A 13674-nucleotide genomic window follows, 5' to 3' on the forward strand; every position below is an offset into this window, starting at 1 on the left:
TTGAACTAGAATGACAGGAAGAGGAATTCGTTGAATTGCAATTTGAAGAAATTTATCACAATCACATACAAATAATTGGATTAGTCCAACACAGGTTTTGTCTTGTTTCTCAGTTTTGTTTTTCTTATTTTTTCAAATGTGAAAATCAAATGTAAATGGTTATAATATGAATAAAGTTTTTATCAAACCAGGAGACCTGAAATACGAATGATTATGAAGGATTTCATGAATTATGAATGATTATGAAGGATTTCAAGGGAGTCATTCAGCATGAGAAATGTTACAGGATGAAAATTGCTTATGACGAACAAATTATTCACAGCTAGATTTTCAGGTTCAGTTAAAGCGTTTCAAAGGTACAGCTTTTAGAAATAACAGCCTGCTGAAATTTAAAAGTTATTTTCATAAAGGTTATGCAGCATCAGTGTCATTTCATGCAATTACCCCAGGATCTGATGGAATATTACACTAGTAGCAGGTAAACATATTTCGTTTTGTTCTAGATGTGTACCTTGTCTTCAGAGGTTACTGGGCGGTTGGTTTTTCATCTATCGTAACTGACAGAAAATCGTTACTATTACATCCATGAAGACCATTTTCTCTAATATAGTTTGACAACTCTGAACCAAGACTGAATGATTTTCTAAATCTTACATTGAAATTTATTTAATCGCACTGACTGTCTGACTGTCAACAAGAATTTTCAAAACTCAATCACATGAAGCCAGAGAAATGTACAAGGGATGAGCGGTTTCTGATTTGTATTTGGAGATAACCATTAATGGAGTTTCCTTAACTCTGGGATGTTGTGATAACAGACACTCAGAACCAATGCATGTTTGAAACTTAGACCAGATTGACATCTAGTCAATTTATTTAAAAAACAGAGACAAAAAAAAAAACGATTAAAATGTTTTTGTTCTTAAAAATCAACTCCAACCAACATTTTTGTGTGGTCCAAAAAGTGAATTGATTGAGAAACTACATTTTATTTCACACCATCCTTGTCTCAAAGTGGACTCAAATCAATAGGTCAAATTTCCATTCACTCTTTTCAAAGCCACTAGGTTATCATAATAATCGTAATACTCTTCATTTATAATACTTGATACAATGAATCTCATTACTTAGGTATTTGCATGTAAAGTGTAGTAAATTTGCATACTAAAATGGACATTATTGACATATTGAAGCATCTTAAACAATCGTTTTTAACAATTTCACAAACGTAAAAATATTTCCAAATCCTTTTAGGTTCATAGAATGTTGAATTAATATAATTAAACGGTTCATTTAACTGTATTTAATTAATTAAATGTAATTGATTGTTCAATGGTATCAATTTTAAACACACTTCTTCATCTATATTTGGCATTACAGTATACAGATTTCATTTTGATCTCTGCAATTTTTTCTGGCCGCATTCAACAAGAGAAAATAAATGCTAAAATGAATGAAAATACTTTATTTGAGCCTCAAAAATTTCAATATTATAATAAAACACACCTTTACAAAAATATATATTTATAATAGAAATATATATAAAAAAAAGGATTTGTAAAGATTTCCCTCTTCCAAAGCTGTATATCTTCCAATATATATATTAATTTCTTTACTGAAGACACTTGAGTTTCTTTGTGCGTATCACAATACCTTTAAAGGGGTCATGAACTGAAAATTGTTCCTTGAGCTTTTGACATATAAGTGGTTCTCATACTATAAGAATATCCTGTGAGTTTCAGAACTGAAAACAACAAAAACACCCTTTATTGTAACCAAACCCATCAAACGACTCACTGTGGAATGTGCTTATCTATGAAGCTGAAGAAGCCACTGCAGAAGAAAATCAACGCCTACTTCATCATTGCAACTTTGGCTCCGCCCACTGGCGTGTTAGTGAGATGACAAGGAGAGAAGAGGATCACTGCATGGATCACTGGACTATAAATAACAGTACCTTCCAAAGGATCCTAATGCTAAGAAAGTGGTTATTTATGTTCAACAATGTAAATGTCTCAGTTGAGCATTATTTATTTTAATTCGGTACATTTCCCTGTGGATTCTTTGGTAAATTGCAATTTCGGTGCAGGCTTTGTAAACAGACTTTCACTATATGAATTTGACAGTAATGCCACAACATGTAAGTAACTGTGTTAATTCTAATGCCAGATCTGAGACCATTGATTTCTGATATGTAATGATTTATGTACAGTCAAATGTTCTTTGTCTATGTGTCAGTAAATCAAACCAGTGACTAAACGGTCAACTTCACATTGTTTCGCTTAGTGGGATGAAAATAATCTGTTATTTAAACTGTGATTAAATTATATATAGAAAGTGATCAAAGAACATTCCCTTTACAATCGCTGGAGCTGTCAATCAAACAGCAAGAGTTTATCAGAGTTACTCTTTATCAGAGTTCTGGACTATCTGCTATATAACTCCCATTGTAATCAATTAATCTCTTATTTACATTGTGTTTGCACTGTTAGTTATAATGGAAGCATTCCTTAGTGTGCAGAAGTCGAGTTGCAATGATGAGATCTCTGCATTATTGTGCTCAACATGTCTGTGATCGACTACAATCCTCATCACTGCAACCTTTCATGCCATGATCTAAATATAATGCCATAGACCAAATATAATGGCATAGATCAAAATATAATGCCATAGATTGAAATATAATGCCATAGATCGAAAATATAATGCCATAGATCGAAATATAATGTCATAGATCAGGGGTCTTCAACTAAAATTGCTTGAGGTCCAGTAAATGAACCCTCGTCACCGGCCGAGGTCCGGACAATTATATACCTAAAACAATAATTTATGTTTATTGCCAGACTAAAGAAATTAGTGTAGATAGCATTTGTTCTTAATTTAACAAAATATAATATGTTCTCAAATGGACAAAATATGTCTGTTCATATTTAAAGCAAACATAGGTAGGCTAATCCTTCACAAAATTGATTGTTCTGTTATGTCCTTTAAGTTGCTTTGGTACAAAATATGTAAATTCAACCAGAAACTATGTCTGACAAAAATAAGATGAACTAAAAATTCATCTCTAAATCTGCACTGAAAATACATTCATTTCAACATTACTAGCAACTAAAGTGCTTTTTCCTGCTGAACTGAGATAAATAATAACATGACAAATAACATAAATAACATAATAACATAACATAATAAGATAAATAACAACAATAATAACATAACGTCAATGAACGCAAATTGCACTGGTAAAATATCATTAGCAATATCATTCAGAAACACAAACAGGCAAAAATAAAGTGCCATCAGTGTTGGAAAAATTCAAAAGTACAAGAAACATTTTATTTAATGTTTCCACTTTTGACAACCGCAACAGAATCAGAGCAAAAGAGACACACAGGCCTCGTACAGGATGCAGAAAGAATAAATGCGATTTTTTTTCCACCCATTCATCACGGAAAACTCGGTTTTCAGCGTCAACTTTCCGCATTTTCGAAAATGCCATTGTTTTTGCGCGCTGCTTTCTGCTCTGATGGTGCGTTCACACCGGACGCAAATGAAGCGTTTCGCGCAAGTGATTTAAGTCAATGCAAAGACGCGAATAGACATTCTGCAGCGCGATTTGCACGAATTAAGCGGCGTGCACAACGCGTCATTCGCGTCCGGTGTGAACGCACCATCAGTCTCTTCTTCACTGCATGCGTGACCGCACGTGTGAATGTAGCAGTAGTGAGCATTGTAACGTTAACTGTCGTCGCAACCCGTGGCGACATAGGACCCAAACGGTTCTACTGAGCTGCCTGATATAAATGTGATTTTTTTTTTTTAATGGCATGTGACATATTTATTTAATTACATCAAAAGGCTTTGCGGTCCGGATTCGGACCGGAGTCCACTAATTGGCGACCCCTGCCATAGATCGAAATATAATGCTATAATCAACATTTTTCACAATTAGTTAACCTTGAGAACTGTAATAGTAAAAATGTGCTTAAAGTTTTCGAGAGAGTTCCACATGTAATACTTAGCCATTTCATATTCAAATCAGTTCTTTGCCTTTCGACACCCTAAGCACCAGCTCTGAACTAGGAAAAGTGGTTCTTAACCCCTAGGAGTCTTGCTGTTTTGGGCCCTTTAGAAGTTTTGATTAAAATTAAGATAAAATTTATACAAAACGAAATTCACTGTAATAAAGGCAATTAATACTCAAATAAAATTTCCATCTTCAGTTCATATGAGACACGCGTGCAATGCAGCGCTAAGGCTATTGTCTGTTATATTGACTTCTTATAAAATAAGAAGCAACTATATTAAAAACATTGATTAAAATTAAGATACAATTTATACAAAACGAAAACAGGCCAAATAAATCTTGTCAAAACAGTCTTGCCATGTTGAATCAGGATTTATATTTAAACTTTCTTTTTGCGTTTCATATTCACAGCTGCTAACTGAAGAAACTTAGCCTACCTTACAATGAGCCCTGAATCAGCTTTCCGTGAGGAGAATTATTCCAGGATTATTCCTCAACTCAAAGCGATGTATCTGAACCATAGCTTCACTAGTTGTATTTGTATGAGTTGATGTGTGTGTGGGCGTCGACGCATGGATTGCCTGTATTTGAATCTGAATGAGCGCGTGGTCCGTGGGCGTGGCCGCATTAGCGGATAATGAGTCAGCAATGAGTTGACTGATATCTCCCACTTTTCACACAGATTACATAAACAAAGAATATTTGTTTTCATTTTGATTTACATGATATAAACCTGACATTTCAACTTTTCTTTAGACATATGTCTCATGTTTGTGTGTCAAGGTTTCACTAAGCTACAGGTCATTTTCTGAACAGAATCAGATTAAACATAATTTACAGAGAGGCTGAATATCGCGAATCATGTTTGTTTCCCTTATTTTGCAAAAAGCACAACAATTTGTTTTATTGTGACTGTACACACAAAAAAAAAGAAACTTAACAGAATATAATGATGTATAACACTTGCATGAATGATAAAAAACGACAGAGTTATTTGAGTCTCTTTGGCACTGATAAGAAAAAACTCGAGGGGGTTAAGTAGCACCAAAACATTGCTGGTCTAGAATTAAGAATCGCTTGCGTCAAGGGCTGGGGGCGGGGTTACCGTGACCAACAAGATGAACACAAACTTGTGACCGCCATTTTTGAAATAGCAGCTGATCAAGCTAATAGCTGGTTGATTGTAATCTCTTGTAAACTCCTTGTGCTTTTGAATCGCTCTTGCGGTACTTTGATGTCATACGCATCTTGCACAAGCCTGGTGTGTTTGTGTTTCCCGCTGCCTCACTAGCGTTGCTGAGAAAGATGAGACGTAAGACCTGGCTCTGGCGAGGCTCTCTAACCCGTGGAAAGGAAAACTGGTTCTTAGAAGGCTCGTCAGTCGAACCAACTAAGAACTGGCACTAGCACTGGCCCTGAACTAGAACCTGGTTCATGCTGGTGGAAAAGTGGTAGTAGCCATCATTACCTGTAACCAGTGCTGGGCAGATTATTTGCAAATTGTAGTCTGTTACTGATTACAGATTACATGGCGAAAATTTTTAGCTAGTAATGTATAGATTACTCATTTTAAGATGTAATGTATTCTGACTACTTTTTGATTACTTTTAGATTACTTTCAAATGCATTTGAAATGCACTTTCTCTAGTCATATTAAGTTAAAATCTCCAATATAAAGAAGTTATTAGTCATTTGTTTGCTACTGCACAAACTACACATTGGTGTGGTGTTAACAACACAGGCAGCCACACTACAGCTATTTTGTTCGAACTTGTGCTTCATTTGGAGAGGCTATAAGGTCTCCATCTCAAAGCTGCACCTCATCTCTTTCCCTCGCAATGAACACGTTCGACAAAAAGGCTTTGCTGACACACATTGCCGGCGAGATTAGACTTTCTCGCCGAATCGGGATCTACATCAGCAAGAGCTCAAAAATCCAATTCTACAGACATGGGTGGCACTGGAGAAATCAATCACAGATAGCATTAACCAGCTGCAATTCCATGATCGCCTCTATATCAGCCATTTCACACCTGGGCCTACTAGAAGGGGCACAAAAGGAGCTTGCACCCTTACATAAATGACACTAAACTGGGTGCGACAAGTGCTCTGAATAACAAACCCCAAATGGTGCGGCCGCATCTACCTCGGCGCCGTTTCCTCATTCAGGATATGCTGTGTTTTGCATGTTGTTTCAAGAGGAAATGCTAATGCTTTCAACAACCTGAAAGATGTCACTGTAATTTGGTGTTTCGCAGTGCCCCGGACCTGACACCTTCATTCTCCACTAATGTGCATGGCCCAATATAAACCGCCAATGATGAGAGGTAGTCGGCAGCATTAACAGTTAGCAGTTCAGCTCTGAATCAAAAATAGCTACGCCCTCAGAATACCCATCATTTTCTTGTTTTTCTCATGTCAGTCATAGAGGAACAAACACACAGACACAAAAAAGAAAAGGAAGAAGAGGATGTGTACTTTAAGGAGAGGTTTATGCATACCTGAGCTAGTGTATATAATTGCAGACTGTGCGTTAAGTGGTACTTTTCATAGATATGTTGCACTTTGGTGTCCATTCATTGTTTTTAAGCTTTAAAGGCATAATTCCTATGTTTTTGTTGCAGTAGATGTATACAATAAACGATTAAATACCTAGCGTGAAAATGGCTAGTTTTAAACACATCAGTCCTGTAAATGGCCGGTGCCAACTTGACTGTATTTACAATATATATTAATTTAATATAATATTTAACATCAATTTAATTTGAGCAAAAATTTCAACCCTGTTATTCTAACAAAGTTTTTTTTTAAATATTTATGTATTTAATAAATTTTACGTTTTAAACACATCAAATGTCTGTATGCCACCTGTAAATGGCCAGTGCCAACTTGACTGTATTTATTACATGTATATTCATAAATTATTATAATATTTAATATACACCATAAAATAATCAGGTGAATTTATTTTTGATAAATAATTATATTTTATAATCTAATTCTAATTAAACTGCAATATTTAGCTGTGTGCCCCACCTTTTGCTCACAAAATATTTATGTGTTTAATAAATGTTATCATTTTGATATTTAAAATGTCAAGATTTTAATTATATTTAGACATGTCATAAATTTTAGGAACAGGGTTTCAAATATATAAAAAATAAAACCGCTCATTGAACACTTCTCTTTGACTGATCATTTGCTCAAACGGAATACAAATGTTTAATTAAAACATTTAATTAATGTCTCTTTTAAAAATATTGAATTCAACTCTTTAATGCCCTTTTTCAAAGCATTTATTTTTGGGTTCTACTAGAACAGGTGCTTAAATGTTCAAAAAATGACATTGTTGCAGCACCTCTCCTTCCAGTCTGTCACTAACTTTGTCTCTATGAAGCTCCTCCTTCTGAAAAGCACAATATGCTCTGATTGGTCAGCTGGACCAGAGTGTTGTGATTGGTCAACCGCTTCAATGTTTGGAAAATGTTACCACAATCGTGAGTTTCAACAAACTACTAACACAACTCGACCAGGCCTCAACCCCTTTATTTTGCATATTGGGTGTGAATTGTTTAAATGAGCAATTTTGTGACGTGTCCGTTCCCAGAAGAAAACTCAAGACTACAATTGAGGCGTTTCAGAGAGTTCAGAAACAGCGCCTATTGATATAGAGAATAACTCTCTTCCCAGACCTTTTTCATGCTCAAATAACAACATTAAAGTATAATAGGCCCCTTTTAAGATTTCCCCTCTCCATCTTCACTAAAAGTAGCAAATAAAATTAAGTGTGCACATGAAATATATAGAAACGATACAGTGAATTCATCTGTTTGGAATTAGTTGCGGTGCTAATCAAAGAACGATCTGGGAGCCGTACATCCACCCCTTGTGTGAGTGGACGATATCGGCCTCATTTTTAATTAGTTCTATTGGCTCAGCGAGAGAGGATTTTCTAGATCATTTATTTTTTCGGCCTAAAACATCCAATTATTCACTCTATGGGGCCCTATGATGACTGCCATAATTCCAGACCCTTTTTATCGAGCAGGACACGAGGCCTTTCTTAATTAAGTAAGATGCCTATTTCCATTTACTTCAACCTCCCAGAACATTGGCTGTGAAGTCATGTTCCTGGGACTCTCGTGCTGAATAAATCAAGGATAATAAAGTGTGGACCTGAGAATGGTGTGTGTGTGGGGCTGAGATCTATATCTCACCGTCGACGGCCGTCTTGTTGGGTAATAATGCATTATGCAAATGCAACCCTCCACAAATCCTATTAAAGAAGATAACATATCATTAAAAAGCCAATGTAATGTGTTTTTTTTATTTCTAAATGTATTAACTTGTTAAAAAGGACACCAGTCGGAGAATGTACCATGACACGGTCTGAATAATAAAGGAGTAGATATTCTTTACATATTCAGTTTGCGTAACTCACTTGAAAGGAAACAAACTAGTGTATTAGCATCTCACACGGTCTTAATTTTCACGCTCGAATGATAACTCATTCCGTTTGTTGTCTTATGTCTATTTGCACAGTTTATTATAAAAAATACTTGGGAATACAATACAGAATTCTCCATCATCAGTCTGATAAAACTTACTGTTCCGGTCCACGCATTAAATTGCATTCGAAGTTATCCTTCACTGTGCTGCCGAATTTATCAAGGGCTTTTCTGTCATTAGTGATACACTGTACAAAGAAAAAAACGGGAAAAATGACAATTCAGAAAGAATCTATCATCATCCAAGCTATCATTTTAGATTAGGTTGAGTCTAATGTGTAATAAAAGCCATCCATAATGCAATATAACAAAGACTCAATCGAAGACATTACTTGGATGGCTTTGCGGTTTTCAAAGTTCATGGAGACATGCCATTCTTCTTGACATCATTGATCTGATCTCGGTGTCTGGTTAAATAAACATAGAGAGGCCAGGTGGCAAAAATAATCCTATCTTTTATAGAGGATTATAGGAGTGATTATCTGGCAATAAATCAAAGTCGCTGGATATTAAGTTGGCATGGCCACCTGAGGCTCCCTCCTCGCTCGCTGTTAACAATTACCATGACAAAGAGATGCTCGCTCGCTTGCTTTCTTTCTCTTTCTCCCCCATCTCACTCGTTCACCTTTCCTAAAAAGTTCTTAGCAGGAATGACTTTGGATATTTGTCTCCCAACTCTTTTGGTGTGTAAATGGATGTTCCGACAGTCTCCCGAGGGCCTGAAAAAAGACACATTACAATCATCAGGGATCAAAAAGAGACGTGAATGAATAATTATGAGGAATGGCATCGCTCACTGTACACACATTGTGTCTCCTGCTCTTGAGCGAACAGATTAATGGCTGTCGGTAAGAGTAGGAAACACCTGCTAACTATTCATCAAAGCAGACATATTCTGGCAAGCGACCTGTTTAGGAAGTTTAAGCATTATAATATGCATCTGAAAGCTGATGTAGGACATGCATGGACAGGCGTGTTGTTGCGTTCGTCCAGATTCCACCTTTAAGGATATTTCTTGCGGTGATTATCATGGTTGTTATCATAATTTGAATCATCATTAGTGCAATTAATTATTTCATAATTATCCCTGGCTCAATGATAGGGAAGTCGGATTTGAGACAGAACTTCTTTGGCAGGAGTTTATAGCTTGGCAGATAAGCACCACTATCATAAGTGCTCTCTTCAAAATATAGTAAGAAACAAATCCTAAATCTGTAAAAGTATATATGAGAGATTTTGAAAAGCTGAGAAAATCACGTTTTTGTCAAAGACTATACATCCAGATCGGGTTCAGAACGATGATCACAACACAGAAAGAGAAGATCGAGTCCATCAACACCACTAATGCCAGCACAGTCCTATATCTATAACATTTAATTTAGTATTAGGCAGTTTTGATTTATATGCTGTTTAATGTTGGTGATCGCATTGTTTTACATATGCATATGCTTACATATAATATCGCTTGTTTCTGCATCTTCTTCAAATGTGTTTTGATCAGCGCCCCCTACCGTATAACAGTGTAAACACAGAAAGCCAGAAAATTCTGTCAATGCTGGGAAGGCGTTGTCTCACAAATGACGGAAATTTACGTCAATGGGGGGACAGGAGTCAATGCTGATTAAAATATCAAAGGGGCCGGGTCTAATGCTATTTCATGCATTTTTACTTATTTACACTGTTAACGAGATGGATTCTCATGCTAAACATGGTAAAAAATTGGACGTATGATGGACTATTTTTGTGCCACATACACTCCTTCAGGATTCGATGTTTCAGAAAGTTTTTTTTTTCAAGTATGGCCCTGTATGATGTCATAAAGGGTGGAATTCCTTGTATGGGCACTTCTCCCGGATGAGTGCGTGTGCACATCAACCAGAGCGAGAGCAAGAGCACGGCCATCAACTAACTTTGTTCGGGTTACAGAAGCCGTCCGCAGGCCAACGCTATCTCACGACCAATTCGTACATATTTGTACGAGGTGGCTAATTTGTATAAATTTGTACAACCTCACTCGTACTAACCCTAACCGCAGTGATGGGTAGGTTTTAGGGGCTGGGTTAGGGTTAGGTAATTTTTACGAAATCATATGAATTGACAAACAAGTCAAATATGTAGAATTTAGAAAAAATCATACGAATACGTACGAGTGAGGTCGTACACGTTTGTTCGAATTAGCCACCTCGTAAAATACCTACAAATTGCAGTGTTATCAGGTTGACAGAACTGTCATTTAGTTTTTAGACCACGAAATCAAGAATGTCACTAAAGAAGTGTGTTTTTGGTTGTGAAGGAAAGATAACCTTGTTCAGCTTCCCAAATAACCCAGCATTAAGTGGATGCAGTTTGTTTTTCCAGAGCAGCAACTGAGTTCTGCAAGTGTGTTTGTCTGAGTCGAAACCGCATGCAAGCTGAGAATGAAACTACATCAAATGTGTGTGTTGTGTTTGCAATCGGTGCTTAAGTGCATATAATGTAAACAACACGAACGTATAGCGAATCGAAATGTATCCAGGGATATGGCATGATGTATTTTGTGTGTGTGTGTGTGTGTGCTCGTGACTCTTTAGCTCTGCCCACTGCACGTCTCCACGAGCTTGTCTGTTTTCAGAAAGAATCGGTACAGCGTATCTGTCTTTTATAAATATGATAAAACTAAAGACTTTTCGGAGATATAAAGGATGCAATACCACTCTATAGGTACTCAGGATTAACATGAGACTGCCAGAAACTGTGTGTGTTATGTACCATTTAAACTGTAATACTAATGTCCAAAAATGCATTGTGGTTTATCGTCAAACTGGTTCTGTTTCATCCCTAACCCTCAAACTATAGAAGGTATGCATGTGACATCACAGTCAGAGGGACTGCGGTTACGCCCACTGAGTGGTAGAAAGACTGAGCGGCAGCATTGGTTTTCAGCGTGAATGTCCAGGAAAACACACAAAACACATCTAAAACGGGAAAGAGCTTTGAGATTGATGGTACAAATAGATTTGACAAGAAATCTGAGGTATATTTTACAGACTGCCGAAAGCTGCAGAAAAGAGAAGCAAATGGATCGCTGCAAAAAAAAAAATCTGAGGTATATTTTTACAGACTGTCGAAGGCTACAGAAAAGAGAAGCAAATGGATTGCTGCAATTCACAGAAACAACTGGACTCATTTTGTGTCAATATTTTGAATTTTAGGGTAAAATCAAACCCTATATATTGTATTGATACATATTGCATTGACACTGATTAATTAATTATTTACCATCTTATATTCTGCATGATTAGATTTTTTTTTTTTAATAAACAAAGACAAAAACTATAGGGCTGGATGATATACAGTATGTAACATACTATATATAACATTGATATAAGTCATCACCCAGATTTAGACCTACTTATATTGTATTTATATAAAGCATTCACAGGCAAATGTGCTTTATGTATTTCCCTGATGTTGAAATCAGGCTCATATAAATGTAAGGAATCACGATTCCTGGCTGCATGTCAATATCCATGGATCAATGGATATTTGGTAAGTTGTAAGGAACACTCATATTTAGTCCAACCTTTAGTTTATCCCTCTCGAGTCGGCCGTCATGCCGGAGTGATTGCTTGCTTTTTTTCTTATCACTGCCAAAGAGACTCAAATAACTCTGTCGTTTTTTATCATTCAGGCAAGTGTCATACATCATTACTATCTGTTAAGTTTCATTTTTTTTTTGTGTACAGTCACAATAAAAACAAATTGTTGTGCTTTTTGCAAAACAAAGAAATCCAACACGATGCGCGATCTGCAGCCTCTCTGTCAAAGACGTTCATTCAGATAGTCTTCAGAAAATGACCTCTAGCTTAGTGAATACTTGTCTCACAAACATGAGACATATGTCTAAAGAAACGCTGAAATGTCAGGTTTAAAACACTGTAAACCAAATCAAAAACATATATTCTGTGTTTATGTAATCTGGTTGAAAGCAGAGAGATGTTAGTCGTTCCTGAGCGGCTCATTATACACTAATGCGACCACGCCCACGAAGCACGCTCTCTATTGAGATTCAAATACTGAGGCTCCGGAGGCGACGCCCACACATCGCATCACATCACATCACATATCAACTCAAACAAACACATCAAGTACTGCATTCCTACTACAACTACATCGTTTAGAGACGCGTTTAATAATCCTGGAATAATTCTCTATGACAAGCTGTTCATTTCTGAAAGAAACAATCCACCGCTGAGTGTAAGTAGGCTAAGTTTATTCTGTAAGCGTCTGTGAATATTAAACGCAAAAACCTGCGCGAGGACGCACTGAAGCTTTCTTTGTTTAAATTAGCTCAAAATTACTGTCAGATGTAAGTAATTACCAGAGGTGGAAAGTAACTAATTACATCTACTCGCGTTACTGTAATTGAGTAGTTTTTCTGCGTACTTCTACTTTTTTAAGTAGATTTAAAAATATGTAATTTTACTTTTACTTAAGTATGTTTTGTTTGAAGTATTGTACTTTGCTACATTTTAAACCACATCCGTTACTGAGTAAAATAAATAATACAAAGGGGGGGGGGGGGGGGGGACGCGATCCGGAAACGACTGGATTGAATTGAAGGCGGGAGAACGAACGCAAAAATCACAAAAAGATGGAGACGGACGGACAAGACAGACGTCAGACCCAGCTGAAAGCGAAACGCCGTCGTGAACCCCTGTCGTGAAAAACGTTGGATATAGAATAAAAATAGACGGGTGTTGTCCTGGAGGATATCAAATTAGCAACAAAATGTTAATGCAAAGGAGGAAACACATAGAACATGTTCGGGAACACCATCCCTCTGTGCAGATAAAGGTACGTTTATAACTTAAGGCAGAATGTTTTCTGTGATGCAGAGGGAATCCCGGAATTACAGTATAACGCAGATGTCACGTAAAACACGCAAACTGATGGATGAATGAATACATCAACGGTAAAGCTGTACAATAAATCAAATCGCGACATGGTCTGTGAATATTAAAGCTCAAAACACTGCTATATGAATATATGATCTGCTTTTTCTGTCTCTGTATGAATGAGCAGCGCCGTTTCATCTACTAGCCTACATACTTAAGTAGCCTCGCGCTCGTGGTGTTTAACATCTCAAAAAACATATTT

The sequence above is a fragment of the Gobio gobio genome (assembly GCF_949357685.1).
Source record: "Gobio gobio genome assembly, chromosome: 25".
NCBI lineage: Eukaryota > Metazoa > Chordata > Actinopteri > Cypriniformes > Gobionidae > Gobio > Gobio gobio.